Raw genomic sequence first — 27,028 nt, forward strand, 5'->3', positions numbered from 1 at the left:
AAAGGCTGTCTAATTTTACAATTGAGGTTGAACGACCTGGCTGGTTTTGACACATTTTCAAAAGCAAAGCACACAGTACACTTACACACACTGTACCTCTCTCTCTCACACACACACACACCCGGCACACACACCCGGCACACACTGTCTATATATCACACACACAGCAAGGTGAAAATTAATTGTGATACCGACATACTGTACACTTTATCACTAGAGAAATGAGTGTGGGTCACCTCTTTCTCTCTCTTTCTCTCTCTCTCCCTTCCTGTCTTCCTGTTGTCCTCTCTTTCTCATCTACCCATCTCTTTCCTTTTCTCTCCCTCTCTCCCCTGTGTCGTTAATATTACCATGTTAATGAACAACTGTCATAACCCACAACGCTGCACATGTTAGCTCACAAATAATTAAAAGATCATTATGGCTCAATAGACAAAGTCATACTCTGGAATCAGACTCATTAGTTGACATTCATACCAACCATGACATCAATTAACATGACAATCCTTCCCCCTCTACCCTCCCTCTCTCTCGTCCATCTTCTCTAGCTCATTCTCATCTCCCTCTCTCTCTCTCAGTCTCTCACGCTCTCTCTCTCTCTCTCTTCCCACCTCTCTTATGTTCTCCTAGTCGCACCTCTGAGTCCATGCCTTCATCTCTCTCTCTCTCTCTCTCTCTCTCTCTCTCTCTCTCTCTCTCTCTCTCTCTCTCTCTCTCTCTCTCTCTCTCTCTCTCTCTGTCTATGTGTGTGTGAGAGAGAGAGAGTGTGTGTGCGTGTGTGCTGCAGTAGCAGTGTTAATTAGCGTGGAGCAGATGGAGAAGGTGACAGGGTGCACAGTACCTACAGCTACACCACTACACACAGCCAGCCACGCCCAGCCAGCATTAAACAGCACAGCACACTACTGGCTGGCTGCACGTGACTTCACACACACTCTTGCTTATGTAACTAAATACAGTACTCTCACTGTACAGAGTTTCAAAGTAGTTAACCATAGTGTCCCTTTTAGATAAGAACAATGGTGGAAAACAACAGAGTTGCAGGTATTGTACCTTCAGTACAGTATAGCATAGTTCAATATAGTACAGTATAGGACACCTCTCTCCATCACACCTCTTCCTCCACGCTTTCCCATAAAATGGTGCACATAGCGACTGAGGCCAGACAGACTGCCAGCAGAGAAAGAGAGGAGTGGTAAAGTCAGTGAAGTTGGGCCAGGGTTCATATTCATGAGGTCTCTCTCTCTGGCTCTCTCATGTTGTCTTTCTCACATTATATCTCATTCTCTTGTGTTCTATCTCTTACTTTTTTTTCTCTTTCTCTCTCTCTCTGGCTCTCTGTCTGTGTCCAGGCGCAGTGCAGTACAGCACAGTACCTATCTTTAGTGTCTCGCTCTCGCTTCCTCAGCAGGTTGTTTCTGCTCACACACACACAGTTGACCTTGGCAGATAGGAACGCCCATACTAGAGGTATAAAGCTGCCCTTAACTACAGATCTAGGATCATATTTCCCCATACCTGACCTTAACCGTTAAAATATCTGACCATCTATCAGTGGTAAGGGGTCATTTCTATCTAGTCTCTCTCTCTCTCTCTCTCTCTCTCTCTCTCTCTCTCTCTCTCTCTCTCTCTCTCTCTCTCTTAAGGTACTTCCTCAAGGTGCCCCAAATTGATCACTTTTGTGAGTGTTTTAATATATGTAAAAAAAAAAAAAATTTACAAGTGTTGGCAAGCCCTAAATGTCAGAGGAATGGTTGGTCATGTAATGAGGATCCTGCAGTAACATAAACTACGAGCGTTAAAGATTGAGAATACTTGTATTTTCCTTCTGAGGCTTTTGGAGTTTATTGCTATAGGGTGTCCTAGTGAATAACGCACACACACATACTCTTATCATATCAACTCTTACATGTCACAAATAGGGCCTACCTACTCAATAGTAGAGGATTGAGCATCAGACCTTGGCTTAAATATGACTTAAAATCATTATACATTGCATTCGGAATGTATTCAGACCCCTTGACTTTTTCCACATTTTCTTACATTACAGCCTTATTCTAAAATGGATTAAATAAAATGTTCCTCATCAATCTACACACAATAACACATAATGACAAAGCGAAAGAAGCTTTTTAAAATGTAAAAAACAGAAATACCTTATTTAGTATTCAGATCCTTTGCAATGAGACTCAAAATTTAGCTCAGGTGCATCCTGATTCCATTGATAATTCTTGAAATGTTTCTACAACTTGATTGGAGTCCACCTGTGGTAAATTCAATTGATTTGACATGATTTGGAAAGGCAAACACCTTCCAATAAGACAACGACCCTAAGCACACAGCCAAGACAATGTGGGAGTGGCTTCGGGACAAGTCTCTGAATGTGCTTGAGTGGCCCAGCCAGAGCCCGGACTTCAATCTGATCGAACATCTCTGGAGAGACCTAAAAATAGCTATGCAGTGACGCTCCCCATCCAACCTGACAGAGCTTGAGAGGATCTGTGGAGAAGAATGGTAGAAACTCCCCAAATACAGGTGTTCCACACTTGTAGCGTCATACCCAAGAAGAATCTAGGCTGTAATCGCTGCCAAAAGTGCTTCAACAAAGTATTGAGTAAAGGGTCTGAATAGTTATGTAAATGTCATATTTCATTTTTTTATTTTATTTTAATTTGCAAAAAAATCCCAAAACCTGTTTTTGCTTTTTCATTATGGGTTATTGTGTATAGATTGAGGACAATTTTAGAATAAGTTTGCAACGTTTTGTAAATTCAAGGGGTCTGAATAATTTCTGAAATCACTGTATATACTGTCCCAGTCAAAAGTTTGGACACAACTATTCCTTCCAGGGTTTTTCTTTATTCTTACTATTTTCTACATTGTAGAATAACACATATGGAATCATGTAGTAACCAAAAAAGAAAAGTGTTAAATAAATCCAAATACAGTGCCTTGCGAAAGTATTCGGCCCCCTTGAACTTTGCGACCTTTTGCCACATTTCGGGCTTCAAACATAAAGATATAAAACTGTATTTTTTTGTGAAGAATCAACAACAAGTGGGACACAATCATGAAGTGGAACGACATTTATTGGATATTTCAAACTTTTTTAACAAATCAAAAACTGAAAAATTGGGCGTGCAAAATTATTCAGCCCCTTTACTTTCAGTGCAGCAAACTCTCTCCAGAAGTGAGGATCTCTGAATGATCCAATGTTGACCTAAATGACTAATGATGATAAATACAATGCACCTGTGTGTAATCAAGTCTCCGTATAAATGCACCTGCACTGTGATAGTCTCAGAGGTCCGTTAAAAGCGCAGAGAGCATCATGAAGAACAAGGAACACACCAGGCAGGTCCGAGATACTGTTGTGAAGAAGTTTAAAGCCGGATTTGGATACAAAAAGATTTCCCAAGCTTTAAACATCCCAAGGAGCACTGTGCAAGCGATAATATTGAAATGTTTGGAGTATCAGACCACTGCAAATCTACCAAGACCTGGCCGTCCCTCTAAACTTTCAGCTCATACAAGGAGAAGACTGATCAGAGATGCAGCCAAGAGGCCCATGATCACTCTGGATGAACTGCAGAGATCTACAGCTGAGGTGGGAGACTCTGTCCATAGGACAACAATCAGTCGTATATTGCACAAATCTGGCCTTTATGGAAGAGTGGCAAGAAGAAAGCCATTTCTTAAAGATATCCATAAAAAGTGTTGTTTAAAGTTTGCCACAAGCCACCTGGGAGACACACCAAACATGTGGAAGAAGGTGCTCTGGTCAGATGAAACCAAAATTGAACTTTTTGGCAACAATGCAAAACGTTATGTTTGGCGTAAAAGCAACACAGCTCATCACCCTGAACACACCATCCCCACTGTCAAACATGGTGGTGGCAGCATCATGGTTTGGGCCTGCTTTTCTTCAGCAGGGACAGGGAAGATGGTTAAAATTGATGGGAAGATGGATGGAGCCAAATACAGGACCATTCTGGAAGAAAACCTGATGGAGTCTGCAAAAGACCTGAGACTGGGACGGAGATTTGTCTTCCAACAAGACAATGATCCAAAACATAAAGCAAAATCTACAATGGAATGGTTCAAAAATAAACATAACCAGGTGTTAGAATGGCCAAGTCAAAGTCCAGACCTGAATCCAATCGAGAATCTGTGGAAAGAACTGAAAACTGCTGTTCACAAATGCTCTCCATCCAACCTCACTGAGCTCGAGCTGTTTTGCAAGGAGGAATGGGAAAAAATGTCAGTCTCTCGATGTGCAAAACTGATAGAGACATACCCCAAGCGACTTACAGCTGTAATCGCAGCAAAAGGTGGCGCTACAAAGTATTAACTTAAGGGGGCTGAATAATTTTGCACGCCCAATTTTTCAGTTTTTGATTTGTTAAAAAAGTTTGAAATATCCAATAAATGTCGTTCCACTTCATGATTGTGTCCCGCTTGTTGTTGATTCTTCACAAAAAAATACATTTTTATATCTTTATGTTTGAAGCCTGAAATGTGGCAAAAGGTCGCAAAGTTCAAGGGGGCCGAATACTTTCGCAAGGCACTGTATATTTGGGTCTTGATGACAGTTTTGCACACTCTTGGCCTTATCTCAACCAGCTTCATGAGGTAGTTACCTGGAATGCATTTGAATTAACACGTGTGCCTTGTTTATTTAAAGTTAGAGGTGGTATTCAGAAGATAGTCCTATTTTGTAAAATACCAAGTTCATATTATGGCAAGAACAGCTCAAATAAGCAAAGAGAAATGACAGTACATCATTACTTACAATAACTTTTTTCAAACGTTGTTGCAAAAACCATCAAGCACTATGATGAAACTGGCTCTCATGAGGACCTCTTCTGCAGAGGATAAGTTCATTAGAGTTACCAGCCTCAGAAATGGCAAATAAACAAATGCTTTACAGAGTTCAAGTAACAGACACATCTCAACATCAACTGCGTGAATCAGGCCTTCGTGGTTGAATTGCTGCAAAGAAACCACTACTAAAGGACACCAATAATAAGAAGAGACTTGCTTGTGCCAAGAAACACGAGTAATGGACATTAGACCAGTAGGCAGAGTTGCAAAGAAAAAGCCATATCTCAGACTGGCCAATAAAAATAAAAGATTAAGATGGGCAAAAGAACACAGACACTGGACAGAGGAACTCTGCCTAGAAGGCCAGCATCCCGGAGTCGCCTCTTCATTGTTGATATTGAGACTGGTGTTTTGCGGGAACTATTTAAGGAAGCTGCCAGTTGAGGACTTGTGAGGCATCTCTTTTTCAAACTAGACATTCTAATGTACTTGTCCTCTTGCTCAGTTGTGCACCGGGACCTCCCACTCCTCTTTCTATTCTGGTTAGAGCCAGTTTGCTCTGTTCTGTTAAGGGATTAGTACACAGCATTGTACGAGATCTTCAGTTTCTTGGCAATTTCTCGCATGGAATCGCCTTCATTTCACAGAACAAGAATAGACTGACGAGTTTCAGAAGAAAGTTATTTGTTTCTGGCCATTTTGCGCCTATAATCAAACCCACAGATGCTGATGCTCCAGATACTCAACTAGTCTAAAGAAGGACAGTTTTATTGCTTCTTTAACAGTTTTCAGCTGTGCTAACATAATTGCAAAATAGTTTTCTAAAATGATCAACTTGGATTAGCCAACACAACGTGCCATTGGAACACAGGAGTGATGGTTGATGATAATGGGCCTCTGTACGCCTATGTAGATATTCCATTAAAAATCAGCCGTTTCCAGCTACAATAGGCATTTACAATATTAACAATGTCTACACTGTATTTCTGATCAATTTGGTGTTATTTCAATGGGCAAAACATGTTTTTTTTTCTTTCATAAACAAGGACATTTTTAAGTGACCACACACTTAAGTGACCACACTGCTAACATACAAGCCCCTCCTTTTTTTTCCCTCCCTTTTTTCCCAGTATTTTCTGGGGTTTCCCAGGTTTGCGCCCCCCCTAATGTCCCCCCCCCCCCCCTAACACCAACACACCGTCCTGATCCTACTAATCAACTCATCATCCAAACCTTTGATGAGTTGAATCAGGTGTGTAGCGCTAGGGCAAAAACAGAAATGTGCATCCCTTTGATTCCTGAGGACCAGGATTAAAAAACATGGCCTGTTCGTCATATTAAAGTAATGCATATGAAGTGTTTCTCAGTAATAGAATCATGTGAAGGGATTAGCCATATGCCTATGCCATGCTATGGGCTACGATACGAACATTACCTCTCCTAACCTCTCACATTTGTTGTCTAAGTTTAGTACTGAAGTGTGTTTGTGTGGTTGTTTTGTTGTTTCACTTCATTAACATTAAGACAAGGTGTTAGGTTTCAGCATGGATGACTTTTTCACATCTCCTTCTCTCTCTCTCCTTCTTTCTCTCTGTCTCTCTATCTCTGGTGATATATAGATGTCAGGGTTTATGTGTCAGTGCAGATGAAGCTGTTACTTTACCCCTTGGGGTTTATGTGTTTGTGTCTGAGTGTGTGTGTGCTTTGTGTGTGTGTGTGTGTTTGTCTGTTTTGAGGTGTCCTTCCTACTGTGTGTCACTCTGAGAGGGATGGCTGCTCTCTGATACGACCGCCTCAGAATCCCACTCTGACATTGGCCCGCCCACACACCACAGTAAAATTTTTGGCACGTGGCAAAAAATATACACACACACGCACACACACACAAATACAAGAGACTATGCACATATACACACATACGTGGTTTTGTATACACTAACTGGCTGACGTCAGTGACTGGCTGGCATCCTTAGTGATTTATTTATTTGTCAATGTTTAGAACAATTGGCTGTGTATTAGTTTGTGTATGTGGGAACATGTTTTAGTATCTACAGTGCCTTGCAAAAGTTTTGAGACATTTCTTCAAATGTTTGTGTGTTACAAATGTTTGTGTGTTACAAAGTGGGATTAAAATGTATTTAAAAAAACGATCTACACAAAATACTCCATAAATTCAAAATGGAAGAAAAATGCATTCGTTTTTTTAGATTAATAAAAATGGAAAAACGAAAATATAGTAGTTGCATAAGTATTCAGCTGCCTGAGTCAATACACGTTAGAAACACCTTCGGCATTGATTAGAGTCTTCTTGGGTAAGTCTATAAGAGCTTTGCACACCCATTATTCTTTAAAAAATTCAAATAAGATGGGGATTGTGTATGTGTGCTATTCAGAGGGTGAATAGGCAAATCACAAGATTTAAGTGTCTTTGAACGTGGTATGGTAGTAGGTGCCAGGTGCACCAAACTGCGACACTGCTGGGTTTTTCACACTCAACAATTTGACCTAACCCTAACCCTAACTGTTGGTAACATTGGAGTCAACATCAAATGAAATTGTATTAGACCTTACAGATAAATGCTTACTCTCGAGCCCCTAACCAACAATGCAGTTTATGCAGTTTAAAAAAATACAGATAAGAATAAGAAATGAAAGTAACAAGTATTTAAAGAGCAGCAGTAAAATAACAATAGTGAGACTATATACAGTGGGGTACCGGTACAGAGTCAATGTGCGGGGGCACCAGTTAGTTGAGGTAATATGTACATATGGGTAGAGTTATTAAAGTGACTATACATAGATGATAACAACAGAGAGTAGCAGCAGTGTAAAAGAGGGGGGGGGGGGGGGGGGGGAAATGTAAATAGTCTGGGTAGCCATTTGATTAGATGTTCAGGAGCCTTATGGCTTGGGGGTAGAAGCTGTTTAGAAGCCTCTTGGACCTAGACTTGGCGCTCCGGTACCGCTTGCCGAGCGGTAGCAGAGAGAACAGTCTATGACTAGGGTGGCTTGGTTCCTCTGACACCGCCTGGTAGTTGAGGTGTTCCTAATGTTTGGGATAATCAATGTAATATAGATTGTTGACAAAAAATGACAGTTAAATCCATTTTAATTCCACTGTGTAACACAGTCAAATGTCAAGAAATCCAAGGGGTCTGAATACTTTTGCAATGCACTGTACATACTGTATCTGTGTGAATGTTTAAACATGTATGTTTCTCGTGTGTGTGTGTGTGTGTGTGTGTGTGTGTGTGTGTGTGTGTGTGTGTGTGTGTGTGTGTGTGTGTGTGTGTGTGTGTTGGGATGCATGTCCCGATGTACCTCTGTCAGAAGGTTCTTGGTTCACCGCTCCTCTGACTCTTCACTCGTAAATCTGCAGAGTGTGTGTGTGTGTGTGTCCTGCAGCTCTCAGGGTGAGACACGTGACAGTGTTCTCCGTGTCATCGTTCCCAGCTGAGCTCTTATCGAACGCAGATCCTGTTACCAGACACAAACACACTCCTCCAGAGAGAGGCAGGTCCGCCCTGTATCGCAACTCTTTCTGTCACTACTCATTAGGCTTTGTCGCCCTCGGAGACGGAGTCTGCGGACTACGCCCATCCACCATCCCCGCCCACAACGCCTTAGCAACACCCAAGCATACTTGATGGCTTGGGTTGCCCCTAGTGGCGACGTGGGTTAAGTTGATGGTTTAAAACAGAAAAACAACTCCACGGTTAAGTTTAGCCATTTGTTAAGACTAGCCTTGCTAACTCGTTGTGGATGGATGGTGCAGTGGTCTCTAAGCTGCACACTCCTATTTTATAGACCCTAGTTCAGTCCCAGCTCCGGGTATAATTTATTTTTGCCCCTAGTGGACGGTTTTGACAGAGTCTCCCGACATCCTGAGGACCTTCAAAACGTCGGATTTTGACTTGAATCTGGAGTGATCTCCCTGCTGTCGCTGCAGTGTACGTGTGTGTGTGTGTGGGGCGGGGGACGGGGGCAGCGCTCCCAGGAGGGAAGCTTGTTATGTTGAGGATTGATCGCTAGGTCTCTGTGGTCTGACTAAAGACTCTCTGGATGGTTGGGCTCTGGTCAGCTCTGAGTCACCGCTCCCTATAAACTGACATCCCTCATGTGTCACACACACACTCTCGCACGTGCACATACACACACATACACAAACACACAGACACACACTCCCTGTAAGGGCATGCAGAATCTGCGGTCACACCTCTGAAAGGGATCTACAGCTCTGTGATGTGATATTTTTATCTGTAACAACTGTGACTTTCAGGATTAAGCTTTCTCCATAGGATTCACAGAATACTTAGAAATACTCCTCTCAATCAACGTCATTTGGCGCTTTGATTCGCTATGTTGGTAATATACATTGTGGATACGATTTATCTGACCTCATTACCAGTCCAGTGATGCGTTTTTGATTTACTCATAACGAGATAACGATTTTGGGTCCTCGGGTCCTCTTAACATAGAGGAGATTATATTGCTTGATATTAGATTTGGTTTAAGATGACAGTTATATTGAATGTTTTAATTGATTCAGTGTTTACTGTATATCTTTGGAATGGTTCACTTGTTTCTGAATTCTTTTTCATAGCCTTATTGTCTCACATCACATAGACAGTTTGACAGATATACTGTAATATAGTGGGTGTATCCATTAAACAGAAAGATAGAAAGAGTGTGTGTGTGTGTGTGTGTGTGTGTGTGTGTGTGTGTGTGTGTGTGTGTGTGTAATGTGTGTGCCTGCGTGTTCAGAGTACAGTGATGGTGTAAGTGCGTGTGTGTATGTTTTTGTGTGTGTGTGCTAACCAAAGTGTTTTATTATAGTCAGCAGAACGCACCAGGCTTGTTCCAAACCAACCAACCGTGGGACAGCTTTTACGGGACTGGCGACACCCGCTCCTACTACCTCCACGACGTACGCCATATTTCTGACTCCCGCCGCCTGTCTGTTCGCCGTCGAACTATACCCTGTTTAGCAAGTCCCTGGAAGGAGGTATTTTACCAACTCACTTCACTTACTTTATTTTATTTTACCATCTTACTTCACTTACTTTATCCTATTTTACCATCTTACTTCACTTACTTTATCATATTTTACCATCTTACTTCACTTACTTTATCCTATTTTACCATCTTACTTCACTTACTTTATCCTATTTTACCATCTTACTTCACTTACTTTATCCTATTTTACCATCTTACTTCACTTACTTTATCCTATTTTACCATCTTACTTCACTTACTTTATCCTATTTTACCATCTTACTTCACTTACTTTATCCTATTTTACCATCTTACTTCACTTACTTTATCCTATTTTTACCATCTTACTTCACTTACTTTATCCTATTTTACCATCTTACTTCACTTACTTTATCCTATTTTTACCATCTTACTTCACTTACTTTATCCTATTTTACCATCTTACTTCACTTACTTTATCCTATTTTACCATCTTACTTCACTTACTTTATCCTATTTTACCATCTTACTTCACTTACTTTATCCTATTTTACCATCTTACTTCACTTACTTTATCCTATTTTTACCATCTTACTTCACTTACTTTATCCTATTTTACCATCTTACTTCACTTACTTTATCCTATTTTACCATCTTACTTCACTTTATCCTATTTTACCATCTTACTTCACTTACTTTATCCTATTTTACCATCTTACTTCACTTACTTTATCCTATTTTACCATCTTACTTCACTTACTTCATCCTATTTTACCATCTTACTTCACTTACTTCATCCTATTTTACCATCTTACTTCACTTACTTCATCCTATTTTACCATCTTACTTCACTTACTTTATCCTATTTTACCAACTCACTTCACTTACTTTATCCTATTTTACCATCTTACTTCACTTACTTTATCCTATTTTACCATCTTACTTCACTTACTTTATCCTATTTTACCATCTTACTTCACTTACTTTATCCTATTTTACCATCTTACTTCACTTACTTTATCCTATTTTTACCATCTTGCTTCACTTACTTTATCCTATTTTACCATCTTACTTCACTTACTTTATCCTATTTTACCATCTTACTTCACTTACTTTATCCTATTTTACCATCTTACTTCACTTACTTCATCCAATTTTACCATCTTACTATTTACGGGTCAATTGCAACCAACAGGCAGAACTTCACGCCAGCTCAGTTCAGCTGTACGGAATGATTGTCAAATAGTTAAATCCGTGCTTAGTTTGCTCAAATAAAAGGTTTGATTTATACCGAAGATAATACTCCCCAGAGGGCGAATTGGTCTTGAAATATATTTGCAGCAACCAGGACTAACACCGCAATTAGCTTTAGGGAGTAAAATGGTGGCCAATATTGGTTGCAATTGACCCTTCACTTACTTAATCTTAGCATCTCTCTTTTCTTAATTTATTGATTGTTTTAGTTACCAGTATTGATTTATGTACGTATTTCATGTTTTTAATTTAATTGTCCCCATTGTATTAATGTTCATTAATTTGCCATGACAGTTTGCAATGAAGAACACTTTCCCCTAAGTTCCATTGGTGGGTGGGTGTGTGTGCGTGCGCATATGTTGATTTCGCATTTGCTATGTTTTGAGTTATGTGTCCTCATTTTATTCATGATCATGTTAGTCTTCTCTCGACACTCCCATAACCTAACATTCTGTTTCAGTTCAATCCACATGTTTTGTTTCCTCGTCCTCACTTTTCTGTGGTTTTAAAATATATATTATTAAAACAGTTCTCATTATTAAGCTGTAAGGTAATACGTGTATTATACTTATTCAGACACTTAAAACAGGATACGATAGTTTATAAAACTAGCCAACGTCAAATTTCTCACAGACGTACAGAGAGATACTGTATGTTATTTCTGTCCTTTCTTGTTCTGTCTGTCTGTCTGTCTGTGTATTTATCTGTTCTGGGTTGTTCTGTCTGTCTGTGAAATAACATATGGGCTGTTTAAAGTCAGCTAGATGTTGTCATGTACTGTCATGTTGTGTCTTGTCTCTGTCCTTTCCCTTCACCCTGTCTCCCTCTGCTGGTCGTTGTTAGGTTACCTTTTCTCCCCCTTTTTCCCCCAGCTGTGCCTTGTCTCCTCCTAACCACCTCGTCACCCCGTTTCCCACCTGTTCCCTTTTTCCCTCTGATTAGGTCCCTATATCTCTCTCTGTTTTTGTTCCTGTCCTTGTCGGATTCTTGTTTGTTGTGTTTCATGCCTGAACCAGACTGTCGTCATGTTTGCTGTAACCTTGTCTTGTCCTGTCGGAATCTGCCGGTCCGTCTGAGCCTACCTATGTTTGGTAATTAAAGAAGCTCTGTTTAAGTTAATTCGCTTTTGGGTCCTCATTCACTCACCGTAACAGAAGAATCCGACCAAGAATGGACCCAGCGACTTCGGATCCTCTCCACTCAGCCGTCGGGATCCAGGGAGCGATGCTAGGCAGACACGAGCAGGAAGTGTCTGCTGCTCGACATGCCGTTGAGACCCTGGCCACCCAAGTCTCCAACCTCACAGAACAGGTTCACCATCTCCGCCTCGATCCACCGGCCACTTCCAGGGCTTTCGAATCTCCGGAGCCCAGAATCAATAACCCGCCGTGTTACTCTGGGGAGCCCACTGAATGCCGCTCGTTCCTCACCCAGTGTGATATTGTGTTTTCTCTCCAGCCCAACACTTACTCCAGGAGCACTGCTCGTGTCGCCTACGTCATATCTCTCCTTATTGGACGGGCTCGTGAGTGGGGCACGGCAATCTGGGAGGCAAGGGCTGAGTGTACTAACCAGTATCAGGACTTTAAGGAGGAGATGGTACGGGTTTTTGATCGATCTGTTTTTGGGGAGGAGGCTTCCAGGGCCCTGTCTTCCCTATGTCAAGGCAATCGATCCATAACAGACTACTCTATTGAGTTTCGCACTCTTGCTGTCTCCAGTGGCTGGAACGAGCCGGCCTTGCTCGCTCGTCTTCTGGAGGGTCTCCGCGCAGAGGTAAAGGATGAGATTCTCTCCCGGGAGGTTCCTTCCAGCGTGGATTCCTTGATTGAACTCGCTATTCGCATTGAGCGACGGGTTGATCTTCGTCACCGAGCTCGTGGAAAGGAGCTCGCGCTCTCCGTCGCCCCCCTCTCCGCATCACTACCATCTTCCTCTGCCGGCTCGGGTGCTGAGCCCATGCAGCTGGGAGGTATCCGCATCTCGACTAAGGAGAGGGAACGGAGAATCACCAACCGCCTCTGTCTCTATTGCGGTTCCGCTGGTCATTTTGTCACTTCATGTCCAGTAAAAGGCCAGAGCTCGTCAGTAAGCGGAGGGCTACTGGTGAGCGCTACTACTCCTGTCTCTCCTTCAAGATCCTGCACTACCTTGTCGGTCCATCTACGCTGGACCGGTTCGTCAGCTGCCTGCAGTGCCTTAATAGACTCTGGGGCGGAGGGCTGTTTTATGGACGAGACCTGGGCTCGGGAACATGACATTCCTCTCAGACAGTTAAAGGAGCCCACGGCCTTGTTCGCCCTGGATGGTAGTCCTCTCCCCAGGATTCAGCGTGAGACGCTACCTTTAACCCTCACTGTTTCTGGTAATCATAGTGAAACCATTTCTTTTTTAATTTTTCGTTCACCTTTTACACCTGTTGTTTTGGGCCATCCCTGGCTAGTTTGTCATAATCCTTCCATTAATTGGTCTAGTAATTCTATCCTCTCCTGGAACGTCTCTTGTCATGTGAAATGTTTAATGTCTGCTATCCCTCCTGTTTCCTCTGTCTCTTCTTCCTTTCGGCCTCGGCTTCGGCTCCAGCTGTCTTTCAGGCATTAGTCAATGATGTCCTGAGAGACATGCTGAACATCTTTGTTTTCGTTTACCTTGACGATATCCTGATTTTTTCACCGTCACTCCAGATTCATGTTCAGCACGTTCGACGTGTCCTCCAGCGCCTTTTAGAGAATTGTCTTTTTGTGAAGGCTGAGAAGTGCACTTTTCATGCCTCCTCCGTCACATTTCTCGGTTCTGTTATTTCCGCTGAAGGCATTAAGATGGATCCCGCTAAAGTCCAAGCTGTCATTGATTGGCCCGTCCCTAAGTCACGCGTCGAGCTGCAGCGCTTTCTCGGCTTCGCGAACTTCTATCGTCGTTTCATCCGTAATTTCGGTCAGGTGGCAGCTCCTCTCACAGCCCTTACTTCTGTCAAGACGTGCTTTAAGTGGTCCGTTTCCGCCCAGGGAGCTTTTGATCTCCTCAAGAATCGTTTTACATCCGCTCCTATCCTTGTTACACCTGACGTCTCTAGACAGTTCGTTGTCGAGGTTGACGCGTCAGAGGTGGGCGTGGGAGCCATTCTTTCTCAGCGCTCCCTCTCTGACGACAAGGTCCACCCATGCGCGTATTTTTCTCATCGCCTGTCGCCGTCGGAACGTAACTATGATGTGGGTAACCGCGAACTGCTCGCCATCCGGTTAGCCCTAGGCGAATGGCGACAGTGGTTGGAGGGGGCGACCGTTCCTTTTGTCGTTTGGACTGACCATAGGAACCTTGAGTACATCCGTTCTGCCAAACGACTTAATGCGCGTCAGGCGCGTTGGGCGCTGTTTTTCGCTCGTTTCGAGTTCGTGATTTCTTATCGTCCGGGCTCTAAGAACACCAAGCCTGATGCTTTGTCTCGTCTCTTCAGTTCTTCAGTAGCCTCCACTGACCCCGAGGGGATTCTCCCTGAGGGGCGTGTTGTCGGGTTGACTGTCTGGGGAATTGAGAGGCAGGTAAAACAAGCGCTCACTCACACTCCGTCGCCGCGCGCTTGTCCTAGGAACCTTCTTTTCGTTCCCGTTCCTACTCGTCTGGCCGTTCTTCAGTGGGCTCACTCTGCCAAGTTAGCCGGCCACCCTGGCGTTCGGGGTACGCTTGCTTCCATTCGCCAGCGTTTTTGGTGGCCCACCCGGGAGCATGACACGCGTCGTTTCGTGGCTGCTTGTTCGGTCTGCGCGCAGACTAAGTCCGGTAACTCTCCTCCTGCCGGCCGTCTCAGGCCGCTTCCTATTCCCTCTCGACCGTGGTCTCACATCGCCTTTTTTGTCACCGGACTGCCTTCGTCAGCGGGGAAGACTGTTATTCTTACGGTTGTCGATAGGTTCTCTAAGGCGGCTCATTTCATTCCCCTTGCTAAGCTTCCTTCTGCTAAAGAGACGGCACAAATCATCATCGAGAATGTTTTCAGAATTCATGGCCTTCCGTCAGACGTCGTTTCGGACAGAGGTCCGCAGTTCACGTCTCAATTTTGGAGGGAGTTTTGCCGTTTGATTGGGGCTTCCGTCAGTCTCTCTTCCGGCTTTCACCCCCAGTCTAACGGTCAAGCAGAACGGGCCAATCAGACTATTGGTCGCATCTTACGCAGTCTTTCTTTTCGCAACCCTGCGTCTTGGTCAGAACAGCTCCCCTGGGCAGAATACGCCCACAACTCGCTTCCTTCGTCTGCGACCGGGCTATCTCCTTTTCAGAGTAGCCTCGGGTACCAGCCTCCGCTGTTCTCATCTCAGTTCGCCGAGTCCAGCGTCCCCTCCGCTCAGGCTTTTGTCCAACGTTGCGAGCGCACCTGGAAGAGGGTCAGGTCTGCACTTTGCCGTTATAGGACGCAGACTGTGAGGGCTGCTAATAAGCGTAGAACTAAGAGTCCTAGATATTGTCGCGGTCAGAGAGTTTGGCTCTCCACTCAGAACCTTCCCCTTAAGACGGCTTCTCGCAAGTTGACCCCGCGGTTCATTGGTCCGTTCCGTATTTCTCGGGTCATTAATCCTGTCGCAGTTCGACTTCTTCTTCCGCGATACCTTCGTCGCGTCCACCCGGTCTTCCATGTCTCCTGCATCAAGCCCGTCCTTCGCGCCCCCGCTCGTCTTCCCCCCCTCCCCCCCATCCTTGTCGAGGGCGCACCCATCTACAGGGTCCGTAGAATTTTGGACATGCGTCCTCGGGGCCGTGGTCACCAGTACCTCGTAGATTGGGAGGGGTACGGTCCTGAGGAGAGGAGTTGGGTTCCCTCTCGGGACGTGCTGGACCGTGCGCTGATCGAGGATTTCCTCCGTTGCCGCCAGGTTTCCTCCTCGAGTGCGCCAGGAGGCGCTCGGTGAGTGGGGGGGTACTGTCATGTACTGTCATGTTGTGTCTTGTCTCTGTCCTTTCCCTTCACCCTGTCTCCCTCTGCTGGTCGTTGTTAGGTTACCTTTTCTCCCCCTCTTTCCCCCAGCTGTGCCTTGTCTCCTCCTAACCACCTCGTCACCCCGTTTCCCACCTGTTCCCTTTTTCCCTCTGATTAGGTCCCTATATCTCTCTCTGTTTTTGTTCCTGTCCTTGTCGGATTCTTGTTTGTTGTGTTTCATGCCTGAACCAGACTGTCGTCATGTTTGCTGTAACCTTGTCTTGTCCTGTCGGAATCTGCCGGTCCGTCTGAGCCTACCTATGTTTGGTAATTAAAGAAGCTCTGTTTAAGTTAATTCGCTTTTGGGTCCTCATTCACTCACCGTAACAGATGTAAATACTGTAGACTGGTTGGTTCCTCTGTATCACAGCAGTAAACTATCTGCTCCTGATTTCTGACTTAATTAACATGATTTCATGTTTATACAGGAAGACTGTGCATGCCCACTTAGTCTGTGAATATAAATCTCTTCAAAGGGGGTGACACTCTAGACCCAAACTGTTATAGACCTATATCCATCCTGCCCTGCATTTCTAAAGTCTTTGAAAGCCAAGTTAATAAACAGATCACTGACCATTTCGAATCCCACCGTACCTTCTCCGCTGTGCAATCCGGTTTCCGAGCTGGTCATGGGTGCACCTCAGCCACGCTCAAGGTACTAAACGATATCATAACCGCCATCGACAAAAGACAGTACTGTGCAGCCGTCTTCATCGACCTGGCCAAGGGTTTCGACTCTGTCAATCACCGTATTCTTATTGGCAGACTCAATAGCCTTGGTTTCTCAAATGACTGTCTCGCCTGGTTCACCAACTACTTCACAGACAGAGTTCAGTGTGTCAAATCGGAGGGCCTGTTGTCCGGACCTCTGGCAGTCTCTATGAGGGTATCACAGGGTTCAATTCTCGGGCCGACTCTTTTTTCTGTATATATCCACGGTATCTCTCTTGCTGCGGGTGATTCCCTGATCCACCTCTACGCAGACGACACCATTCTGTATACATCTAGCCCTTCTTTGGACACTGTGTTAACTAACCTCCAAACGAGCTTCAATGGCATACAACACTCCATACAACACTCAGCAAATTGGGTGTAGTCTATCACAGTGCCATTCATTTTGTTACCAAAGCCCCTTATACCACCCACCACTGCGACCTGTATGCTCTAGTCGACTGGCCCTCGCTACATATTTGTCACCAGACCCACCGGCTCCAGGTCATCTATAAGTCTATGCTAGGTAAAGCGCCGCCTTATCTCAGCTCACTGGTCACGATAACAACACCCACCCGTAGCACACGCTCCAGCAGGTACATCTCACTGATCATCCCCAAAGCCAACGCCTCTCTGCTGCCAGTGACTGGAACGAATTGCAAAAATCGCTGAAGCTGGAGACTTACATTTCCCTCACTAACTTTAAACATCAGCTATCTGAGCAGCTAACCGATCGCTGCAGCTGTACATAGTCCATCTGTAAATAGCCCACCCAATCTACCTACCTCATCCCCATATTGTTTTTATTTACTTTGCTGCTCTTTTGCACACCAGTATCACTACTTACACACCATCATCTATCACTCCAGTGTTAATCTCCTAAATTGTAATTACTTTGCTACTATGGCCTATTTATTGCCTTACCTCCTCATGCCATTTGCACACACTGTATATAGACTTTCTTTTTTTCTATTGTGTTATTGACTATACGCTTGTTTATTCCATGTGTAACTCTATGTTGTTGTTTCTGTCGCACTGCTTTGCTTTATCTTGGCCAGGTCGCAGTTGTAAATGAGAACTTGTTCTCAACTAGCCTACCTGGTTAAATAAAGGTGACATAAACAAGTTTATTCCGTAGATGTATCCTGTAAGAGTAATGTTACAAAATGTGTCCTTCAGATGACATATTGTTTGATTGTCTCCTGATCTGCCGAGACAGAGAGACTGAAAGACATGGAAAAAAAGTCATTGTTTTAAATGCATTAATGGTGCCCTTGGACAAGGTGCCCTGGCTCTGGTAGTGGAGTGTTTTGGAAGGTTGTGTGTCTCCTCCAGTCTCTCTCTCTCTCTCTCTGTGCGTGTGTGCGTGCGAGTCACTGGCTGAGTTTAGACAGGCAGCCAAACTTTGATCCTTTTTTTAACCATACAGATCAGCTCTGAAAAAGATCTGATGTGATTGGTCAAAGGACCAATTAGTGGAAAAAAAGATCAGAATGAGCCTCTGTTAGTTCTTCGCCCCCTTCACAGAAAGATTTACCCAGAGTTCCCTGCAGGGCCTCTTCTCAGAAGCCACCTCTGCAGCCCTCTCTTACAAGTGAGCTACGATGCTGGGAGGCCTGACAACACACATTTTTATTTAATTAAGAGTAATTAACAAAATAATCACTGAGGTGACCTTCTTTCCTCTTTCTCATCCCTCTCCAACTCCTTCGACCCTTTTCTATCTCCTCCACCTCTTCCTCCTCTACCCTCTCATCCTATTAAAAATAATAAAAAATGCCCTTTAGAATATGTTTTTATCCAAAACACTTACAGCCATGCGTATGCGTATGTATACAGTGAATGCGGAGAGAATTCCGACCTTGACTTTTTCCACATTTTGTTACGTTACAGCCTTAATCTACAATTACGTTTTTCCCTCATCAGTCCATACACTATACCCCATAACAACAAAGCGAAAACAGGTTTTTAGAAATTAACAAATGTATAAAATACTTTATTTTTTATACCCTATTTACATAAGTATACAGACCCTTTGCTATGAGACTCGAAATTGAGCTCAGGTGCATCCTGTTTCCATTGATCATCCTTGAGATGTTTCTACAACTTGATTGGAGTCCATTTATGGTAAATTCAATTGATTTAACATAATTTGGAAAGGAACACACCTGTCTATATAAAGGTCCCACAGTTGACAGTGCATGTCAGAGTAAAAACCAAGCCATTTGGTCGAAGGAATTGTCCATAGGATTGTCTCGAGGCACAGATCTGGGGAAGTGTACCAAAAAATGTCTGCAGCATTGAAGGTCCCCAAGAAAACAGTGCCCTCCATCATTATTAAATGGAAGAAGTTTGGAACCACCAAGACTCTTCCTAGAGCTGGCCGTCCAGCCAAACTGAAGGGACTTGGTCAGGGAGGTGACCAAGAAACCGATGGTACTCTGACAGAGCTCCAGAGTTCCTCTGTGGAGATGACAGAACAAGCATTTCGGTACACCCGCAATAACATCTGCTAAACACGTGTGTGTGTGTGTAACCAATAAAATGTTATTTATTTGATTCCAAAAGGACATCATCTCTGCAGCACTTCACCAATCAGGCCTTTATGGTAGAGTGGCAAGAAGGAAGCCACTCCTCGGTAAATGGCACATGGCAGCCCACTTTTTGCCAAAAGGCACCTAAAGGACTCTCATATTCTCTGGTCTGATGAAACCAAGATTGAACTCTTTGGCCTGAATGCCAAGCATCACATCTGGAGGAAACCTGTCACCGTCCTTACGGTGAGGCATGGTGGTGGCAGCATTGTGCTGTGAGGATGTTTTCAGTGGCAGGGACTGAGAGACTAGCCAGGATCGAGGGAAAGATGAACGGAGCAAAGTAAAGAGAGATCCTTGATGAAAACCTGCTCCAGAGTGCTCAGGACCTCAGACTGGGGTGAAGGTTCACCTTCCAACAGGATAACGACCCTAAGCACACAGCCAAGACAACACAGGAGTGGCTTCGGGGCAAGTCTCTGAATGTCCTTGAGTGGCCCAGCCAGAGCCCGTACATGAACTCGATCGAACATCTCTGGAGAAACCTGAATATAGCTGTGCCGCGACGCTCCCCATCCAAACTGACAGAGCCTGAGAGGATCTGCAGAGAAGAATGGGAGAAACTCCCTAAATACAGGTGTGCCAAGCTTGTAGCGTCATACCCACGAAGACACAATGCTGTAATCGCTGCCAAAGGTGCGTCAACAAAGTACTGAGTAAAGTGTCTGAATACTTATGTAAATGTGATATTTCAGTTTTTGCTAAAAATGTCTACAAACCTGTTTTTGCTTTGTCATTATGGGTTATTGTGTGTAGATTGATGAGGAAAAAAACAACAATTTAATTCATTTTAGAATAAGGCTGTAACATAACAAAATGTAGAAAAAGTCAAGGAGCCTGAACTCTTTCTAACACTTTACATTTTACACATACTCTTCCCCCTCCTCCCTCTTTCTCATCCTCCTAGACCCAAACCCTGTCTCTTCCTCTTTCCTCTCATCTTGTTTTCCTACTATCCATAACTGTAAGCTATAACTATGAGTGCAATACATCAGCTGCTGTGGTTTTAGCATTTGTTTCTCCAGTACTGCGTGTATAGATTTTAATCAAACACTTTTTAATCAGAAAGATTGCTCAGCAGATCCCGAAGGGACATTTTTTTTCACAAATAAAATCTTGGCAGACGGTTTTAAAACAACCTCAAAAACAAAGTCAGACTCTCTGAAGGGAAGGAAAAAAAGAAAAGAGGGAAGGCAGAAAGAAAGAAAGAGGTACTGCTCACTGGATCAATGGAGTTGTCAATGGGCGACCCTCCCCGGCAACATTAGAACACCATTTAGCAGATTGGGAACACCATGAGAAGAGGGTAGCTGCAGCCCAATATGGCAACCAGAGTATGGGCGAGTGGGTGGGACATGAGGAAAGTAGGGAAGTGTGGAAAGGAGTGGGTGTATTGAAAAGGTATTTTTTTTCCACCATTTCTTACCACCCAACTACCATACCGCGAGAGTATGGACTTCTATTTTGAAGCCAGACGATGAGTCTGAGTCGTACTGTGTTAATAAATAATAGTTAATAAAACTGACTATTGTTTATTTTTTATTAACAGTACTGATTACTGTTGCTTGTTTGCTTTGTATTTGTGTGCTTATGTGACTGTCGCCCTGATATTGGCTACTTGGTATCTACTTCCCATGCCGTTGCGGGACAGTAGTGCTTTGCAAGCAGGACACTGTCCCGGTGTTATTGCCGTTCATGCCCTCTCGATTGAGTAGACTGCATGTACACTGAGTATACAAATTATTAAGAACACCTGCTCTTTCCATAACATAGGCTGACCAGGTGAATCCAGGTGAAAGCTGTGATCGCTTATTGATGTCACTTGTTAAATCCACTTCAATCAGTGGAGATGAAGGGGAGGAGACTGGTTAAAGAAGGATTTTTAAGCCTTGAGACAATTGAGACATGGATTGTGTATGTGTGCCATTCAGAGGGTGAACGGGCAAGACAAAAAATGTAAGTGCCTTTGAATGGGGTATGGTAGTAGGTTTGTGTCAAGAACTGCAACGCTGCTGAGTTTTTCATGCTCAACAGTTTCCAGTGTGCATGAAGAATGGTCCACCAGCCAACTTGACACAACTGTGGAAAGCATTGGAGCCAACATGGACCAGCATCCCTAGGGAATGCTTTCGACACCTTGTAGAGTCCATGCCCCGGCAAATTGTTATTTATTCTGTGGGCTGTTAGTTATTAGTTATTTCTTGTGTAGGCTGCTATCCTACCTGAAATAAAATCATGGGAGGGAAAAATATTGCCACATTACTACTGGCGACACTGTGATAGTTGCCCAATGGGTAGCACCTTAGGTCTGCAAGCCTCTCCATACACAACCGCTGCACTGAAATTCGACTCGCCACGCAGCCCAGTCTGCCACGCAAAAGGGTCTTGAGTGAGAACAAATCTGCCAACTTAGCTGATTCTCTTTCCATACATCCACTCCTTTCGAAACACCAACTCAGCCATACTCCGGTATCCATATTGGTCTGCAGCACCCCAAACTTGAACACCATTGATTTACAGATGTAGGATCTTCATTTGATCACCCTGTTGCTGGAGAACTTTCCTGCAATGCAATTTAAAACTTGTAGTGTATTTGAGGTTTTAAAAAACACTGCTGAAGTTTGTAATTTCCACTTAGAAATGTCTGACTTGATTTTCCCTTATGAAAAATGCATCAACCCCTACAACAATGTCCATTAATTATAATCCACATAATAATTCACATTTCCTGTTAATGCAGGATTATTGTCGTGCAGTAGCAAACTGGCTCAAATGAAGATCCTACATCTGTTGCAGTCTTCTGTACACACCACACATGCACACACAGACACACACACACGCGTATACACATTACACACATACACACATGCACACACACTGTGTCCACTGACTCCTGCAGTCCCGATCGCTCAGAATGCATTTCAAAGGTTTTATTGATGCAGATTACAGTACAGAAGTAGCGAGCCCCCTGTGACTGTTACAGCACCACACCTCGTTGTCTTTTATTAAAAAGAACCAACAGACTGCAGACAATATGGTTGAATCCCACAGGACTGTGTGGAACTGTGATTTGCATGTCATTACTGGGTCCATATGCAGCTACAGCAGCACCTTGTAATCTACAGTACAGTAACAGAGAACACAATTAGGATTGTAGCTATACAGTCCTCTTTGAATGGTGTTTGTATATATTGCCCATATGCCTATCATAATGTTGTGGGGTGATTTTGACATTTAACAAAGTTGTAGTTGCGTGGTCGGTCATACAGTAAGATACTTTTTATGTCCACACAACATTTTTGCCTGACTGATTTGATAGTATTGGAGGTCTGCACATACCAAACGTGTTGTGAAGCTTGGAGCCTACCCTCTAGTGTTCAACTGCGGTACTGCACCCTCTAGTTTCCTTTCCCTGACTAATGGTAATTTCACACTGACAGCAGTGGGATGCAACTTCATGTACTTTACAGTAAATCAATAACACCATTTAAACATGCTCACTGACAGCTTGTCATCATAATTGAGACGTTTGTTGGACTTTCAACCCAGGTGTTCACTGACTGGACAGAGACCTGAGAGAGGGACATCGTGATGATTGTATTTGATTGGCAGTATGAGTGTATATATAGCCAAAAGATTTTTGAATGGCTTCTGAGTGGCAGTTTGCTAGCCCTTTTCCTAAACTTAACCTTTTCCCCCCTTTCTGGATCTGTCGGTTGGATCCACTTCCTATTTGATTGGAGGATGTTTGTGGCTATTTCTGGCCAGGCCTGGTCGGTCCGACTGCACTTTTTAAAGCCGATAACTTATTCATCTCTTCGCTCAGGGCTGCGTAATATGGAAGGCATACGCTTCTTATGCTCTTTCTTTCTCTGTCCCCACTCTCTCTTTTTATCTTTCCCTTTCTCTTTCTCTCTCTCTGTCCCCCCCTCTCTCCTATCTCTATTTATCTTTCTCTCTCTGTCTCCCCCAGTCTCTCTGCTCTCTCTCTCTCCCCCCTATCTCTGTGCATACCGACGCATATTTCATCAGTGATACTGTCAGGCTGGCTCAGAGAGAAGGTTTACTCTGCCCCTGGTGAGAGGGGAGAACAGGCCATAGTTAAGCCCACTGCAGGATGTTTGAGTGGACTAGAGGGCTATGTCTCAAATGCCACCGATTCACCACATAGGGCGCTAATCAAAAGTAGTGCACTATATAGAGAATAGGGTACCATTTGGGACACAGCCTACTGTAGAAGTTATGAGAAACCCTCCAACTGTCAATCAGAAATGGCTGCTATGCTCAGTGAAGAGGCCAGTCCTCCTCTTTCTGTGCTCTTTAAGGTCATAAAAGACACTAAAGAATGGTATTTAGCCAAACTTTTCTGTGTATGATCCCATGTGCTTTGAAAATAATTTACCTGAGGGGTGAGTTGTGCCAAATTGAGCAGCACCGTGACAGGTTGGATGTCATCATCTGTGACTGTTGATTAACAGTGTTTGTGTAATTACAGCAGAGTGTTGATTAATCATATCGTTTACATGATTCATCTGGGTTTTTTTCTCTAACGCTCAACCCTCTCTACTCTGTGCCTCTGAATATCCTCTCTCTCTCATTCCCCCTCTCACTCCAGTAGAGATGAGATGAAGGGCAGGGTGACTCGCTGATGGCTGCTCTGTGCTCCTCTACTCTCCCCTGGGATCACTCTGCCTTCTATTTATCCCCCTTAGTTAGCATGTCCCAGATAACCGACACCCCAAACTCCCTGTGCTCCGTCTGTGGGACAGACAAAACACAGCAAAACACCCCAACTAACACAACGCGGCATTTACATTTGCTAATCAATAGAATGTTTATTGTACTGAGCGGGAACAGAAGACCAGGCTGTATTTGCATCGGGCTCTTCTGCTGCTGCAGTGTGGCATGGTTCTGTTTGTTTACTGTTTCAAAACACCTGACAGAACAAAAACACAACAATAATGTGGAGTAGCTTCATCCTATTTTATCTGGGACAGTATCTATTTATTTTACATGCTGTAGACCAGGGATAATCAACGTGATTCAGCCACGAGACAATTTTTTTCTTGAGCGGATGGTCGGGGGAGCCGGAACATAATTACCAGTCATTTGTGGACTGAAAATTGCCTTATGGGAATACAGATTTTGCACTGATTTCCAAAATTAAAATCAATTGGAGTTGATTTCCTGGTGTTTTTACAGTCTTCTATGACCAGCAATGAAAATGTCTAATTCTAAAAATGTTAAAAATATTTTAAAAAATTCTCAGAAAACTTGTGGGGCCAAATAAAACCACCCGAGGGCCAAATTCGGCTAACAGGCCACCAGTTGTAAAAGCCTGCTGTAGACAGTGTCTCTCCATCACATGTTTATTTAAAATTTCAGACAACCTCTCTCTCATGTAACATATTACCACCCATATTTATACATAGCTATTTTCATCTATCAGTGTGTGTATTATATGAGGCTCTGCATATTAAATGCTCTCTAATGAATTTAAAAGGCATGATCCGTTAATGATGTGAGTCACACACACGCACACATGCACAAACACACACACATATGCACACTTCCTCTCCTGTAATCAACTTACTGTTTGCTAAGGTAATAAGGGCTCATGATTACTCCTCCTCTGTCTTAAATCACAGAGAGATACATCTCTGTGTGTGTGTGTTTGTGTGTTGTGATGCATGATAACATTAAGGTGTAAATAACGTCCTTATGCTGATTTATAAACCAGCAGCTGTCTATCTACTACTATGACAGGCAGACATCTGGATCCTAAATTTGATTTTGAATCTTATAATGTATGCCTGAATATTCAAACGCTTCAAAGTTGTCTGGTATTGTTTTTCGTCAGGTGGATAAAGGAATGCATACAACGTTGCAGCACATTGAATGAATGATGCATTGACTGGACTGATAAGCGAGCCATTATAGCAGATAATTTACAATTTTACCAGTGACATATAAATACATTCTCAAATCTTGCAAATGTCTGTAATAGCTTATCTATTTTTTCCCACACAGATATTCTACACTGAGTGAACAAAACATTAAGAAGAGATTTTTCCATGACCTAAACTGACCAGGTGAATCCATGATCCCTTATTGATGTCACTTGTTAAATCCACTTGAAACATGTGTAGATGAAGGGGAGGACACAGGTTAAAGAAGGATTTTTAAGCCTTAAGACAATTGAGACATGGATTAGGTATGTGTGCCACTCAGAGGGTGAATGGGCAAGACAAAATATTTAAGTGTCTTTGATTGTGGTATGGTAGGCGGTGTCAGGCGCACCGGTTTGTGTCAAGAACTGCAACGCTGCTGGGTGTTTCACGCTCAACAGTTTCACGTGTGTATAAAGAATGGTTCAACACCCAAATACGTCTAGCCAACTTGATACAACTGTGGGAAGCATTGGAATCAACATGGGCCAGCATCCCTGTGGAACGCTTTCGATGTAGGGTAAGATTTGTATAACCCTGCCCTACAGCATGCTCTGTGAGCTCCCTTCAAGTCCTAACCTTACCTCTAGAGGTCACTAACACAATACACACATTACCCCCTCAGACACATGTTTCAATACCCACAGCTAACATAGAGGATTTATTAGAGAGAAACATGTCTGTCTCTTGTACTGTACTGACATCTGTTTGGCAGTTAAAGCAGACTCCTACGACAGCAGTCTGTCATTTCTCTCAAGCATGGCCAGTCAAGACTAGCTTATTACTACACACACACACACACGTTGCGCACACACACACACACACACACACACACAGTTCTGTGTGTATTGCAAGGGTGGAGAGCAGTGCATACTGAGACCATACACCACATTGATAGAGCATGGCGCTTTGACGCTTGCAACGCCAGGATTGTGAGTTTGATTCCTGGGACCACCCATAAGTAAAATGTATGCACGCATGACTAAGTTGCTTTGGACAAAAGTGTCTGTTATTTGAACTCTGTGAAGCATTTATTTGGGATGCAATTGGAGTGGCGGTGCTCATGAGAGCCAGTTTCATCATAGCGCTTGATGATTTTTGCGGCTGCACTTTCAAAGTTCTTCATATTTTCCGGATTGATGACTGTCGTTTCTCTTTGTTTATTTCGCTGTTCTTGCCATGTGGTAGCAGAGAGAACAGTCTATGACTAGGGTGGCTGGAGTCTTTGACAATGTTTAGGGCCTTCCTCTGACACCACCTGGTATAGAGGTCCTGGATGGCACGAAGCTTGGCCCCGGGGATGTACTGGGCCATACGCACTACCCTCTGTAGTAACTTGTGGTCGGAGGCTGAGCAGTTTCCATATCAGGCAGTGATGAAACCCGTCAGGATGCTCTCGATGGTGCAGCTGTTAAACCTTTTGAGGATCTGAGGACCCATGCCAAATCTTTTCAGTCTCCTGGGGGGAAATAGGTTTTGTCGTGCACTCTTCACGACTGTCTTGGTGTGCTTGGACCATGTTAGTGTGTTGGTGATGTGGATGACAAGGAACTTGAAGCTCTCAACCTGCTCCACTACAGTCCCGTTGATGAGAATGGGGGTGTGCTCGGTCCTCCTTTTCCTGTATTCCACAATCATCTCCTTTGTCTTGATCACGTTGAGGGAGAGGTTGTTATCCTTGCACCACAGGTCTCTGACCTCCTCCCTATAGGCTGTCTCATCGTTGTCTGTGATCAGGCCTACCACTGTTGTGT

General features: G+C 43.7%; 1 protein-coding gene across 1 annotated transcript in view; it reads left to right on the forward strand.

Moving 5' to 3' along the window:
- The first annotated feature begins 9,665 nt into the window (after positions 1-9,665).
- Positions 9,666-27,028, forward strand: part of LOC110526042 (tight junction protein 2) — a 126,399-nt gene continuing 109,036 nt past the window's right edge. Inside the window, exon 1 of the mRNA XM_090238028.1 lies at positions 9,666-9,829. The gene's annotated coding sequence lies outside the window, so the exon portion shown is untranslated. The remainder of the gene's footprint in view (positions 9,830-27,028) is intronic.

Source organism: Oncorhynchus mykiss, chromosome 6 (genome assembly GCF_057628025.1).
Source record: "Oncorhynchus mykiss isolate SJ-2025 chromosome 6, ASM5762802v1, whole genome shotgun sequence".
In the NCBI taxonomy this organism is placed as follows: domain Eukaryota; kingdom Metazoa; phylum Chordata; class Actinopteri; order Salmoniformes; family Salmonidae; genus Oncorhynchus; species Oncorhynchus mykiss.